General features: G+C 43.6%; 1 long non-coding RNA gene across 1 annotated transcript; it reads left to right on the forward strand.

Annotated features, from left to right (window-relative positions):
* The first annotated feature begins 1,177 nt into the window (after positions 1-1,177).
* LOC110017083 lies at positions 1,178-1,877 on the forward strand. Its single transcript, XR_002292396.2, has 2 exons — positions 1,178-1,328; positions 1,611-1,877. It is a non-coding gene; the product is annotated as an uncharacterized LOC110017083 (long non-coding RNA).
* Positions 1,878-2,104: the final 227 nt, after the last annotated feature.

The following is a 2,104-nucleotide window of genomic DNA, read 5'->3' on the forward strand; positions in this document are numbered from 1 at the left end:
CGTGGTGTGTAAATAGCAAGAATGCTCATAGAAAAATAGCAAAATGACGTGAATGGTAAACAGTGTATACTTATACAGTGCTATACTGCCTTCTGAGAAGGCCCAACGTGCTTTACAGTTGCATTATACCATGGTGAATACTCTATTCTGATTGGCTGCTGGGTGTGCATTAAAAAGTGATATACCACAGGATAACCGCACGGTGAAAAAAGAAGTTCCGGTCACCTAGCTTAAATGTTTTGTATCACTTCGCCGGCTTCTTTAAAACAACCTTTTGCTTCATCATTTGGACAAAACATCGCTTTATATCACCGAATCTTGACTGCGGCACCGCACCACGTAACAAGGGGGAAAAAAAGGGATAATGCACACTTCGTCGGCCATTAACCCTTACTTCACCCATGCACACACACACATTAACACATTTATGGCAGCTCCACTGCCAAACACTGCTTGGTCAAGACACTGGTTCAGTGTCTTGACCAAGAACACTTCGACACATGAACAGGCAAGGTGGGAACCGAACGTGCAATATTCTGACCAGAGGTTGAACGCTCTACCTCTGCACCACGGCTGCCCCAGTGGGCGGCGTCCATTATCACTTTTTAATGGATACCCTGCAGCCAAATAGACTTGAATATTCGACCGTACCAATATTACAATGGATATTTACTCTATTGGATTAAGACTATTTACCAAGAACCGCTTTTTATTGTTAAATCTGGCATTGGTTGTTCCTTGAAGGCTCAAGAATTAGCGTCTTTCTACACACACATTAAAACAGAAGTCCAGACTCTCTTAAGTTCATCAAATGGCAGAAAATAAAGTCAAAACAATCATGAATTAAGAAATCGACCTATGTCTTGACTTAAGGACTTGTCGTTTGTTCGTCTTCTTCACCAAATCGCCCAAACCCGAGTTTTTCTGTGTGAATATTAACCATTTTCTCCTGCTCAGCTCTTCCTCGAGCCACAAGTCTTCTGCTTTCCTGCTGAACCTTCAGCTTTTAGGGTTGAAATAAACCAATATGTAGCTCTTGGCGCTGAACGCCAGTCAAACCCAGAATGCCGGTTGGGAACGCTCCACGGCTTTTCCGCAAAAAAGTGAGGAGACGGGCGAAGCCAAACTATAAAGAACCGCTCTGGTCGCCTTCACTGCAGATCTGCTTCTCTCCTCAGTCGCTTCATTAGCAAAGACGGCCCTTTATGATGTGTTTACGACCGAATACCTGACTCTGAATGTACTTAAGCTTAAATCAGAAAGAGGTGAAAGGCGGTTTGAGTGCGTCTGGCACATGAGTGACACACGGGAACCAACGTAAACGGAAGGTAAGTGAGTCCACGCTTCGCCGGTCAAATATCTGAACGAAGGAAACTTGTGTTTTCCATCACAGCAGGACATGTCATTAATGTGGACAGATGCTGAGGCTGCTGACATCAAAATAAATCAGTTTATTCTTCACACACAGCCTCAGCCAAATTCATCAAGTCGATAGAATTCTGCTCGGTGGAAGTTACAGTTACAGTTAAATATCAAATGCTTTTTTGGTCATATTTTAAGCTTCACTTGATTTTTTTTTCCCATAATCCCCCCCTCTTTCCTATGTCCAGAAAAAAGTCTGGCCCAAAGCTGGAGGACGCCATCATGGAAACACATGCAAACACGCATGTTCAGGACGGCTTCATGTTCAGGACGTTTTCAGCCCCTCAGGGAAGCAGAACCGGGTCTGAATCTGCAAGGACCCAAAGAATCGTGGTACCGGAGAGAAGACAATCAGACGGAGAAGGATGAGGAGGAGCGCTGCGGTTGAGAAACCAATCCAGACACAAAACAGAGATCTGGAGTACAGAGGTGGCAGGACTGAGAAAGGGGTAAAAGAAGAAAAGAAAATGTTGCCACGTGAAGATCAAAGTGAGAAAAAAGATGAAAAGGACAGCAAAAGGATGTCAGCGCAGATGTTTGGTCTTCTTTAAAGTTGTGTGGTTTCTTTGCATGCACCATAAATCCTGAAACCACAGCAGACAATGCTTTTTATTTATTTATTCATCTTTGACAATAGGATGATGAGCCGTTTCTTGGTAAATGGCGTCTTTAGTGTGTTTGC

The sequence above is a fragment of the Oryzias latipes genome, chromosome 18, assembly GCF_002234675.1.
Source record: "Oryzias latipes chromosome 18, ASM223467v1".
In the NCBI taxonomy this organism is placed as follows: Eukaryota; Metazoa; Chordata; class Actinopteri; order Beloniformes; family Adrianichthyidae; genus Oryzias; species Oryzias latipes.